Source organism: Chanodichthys erythropterus, chromosome 6, assembly GCF_024489055.1.
Source record: "Chanodichthys erythropterus isolate Z2021 chromosome 6, ASM2448905v1, whole genome shotgun sequence".
Lineage (NCBI taxonomy): Eukaryota > Metazoa > Chordata > Actinopteri > Cypriniformes > Xenocyprididae > Chanodichthys > Chanodichthys erythropterus.
In genome coordinates, this window is record NC_090226.1 from 17,402,320 (window position 1) to 17,402,540 (window position 221).

A 221-nucleotide genomic window follows, 5' to 3' on the forward strand; every position below is an offset into this window, starting at 1 on the left:
TGAAAAATTGTGTGATCCCTTACTAGAGAATAAAATTGGATTAAACAGGTTAAATAGATTAATTTCACTATACAAATACGTTCATGTTGACGTTCAGTGAGTGAACTCTTAAGATTTATGTTAGAATTGCATGAATTGCACCTGCTGCTGCAAGGGATCTTCTAAAACTACATATCCCATCATGCTCTAGTACGACGTGACACCGTGATGACGGAGTAGAT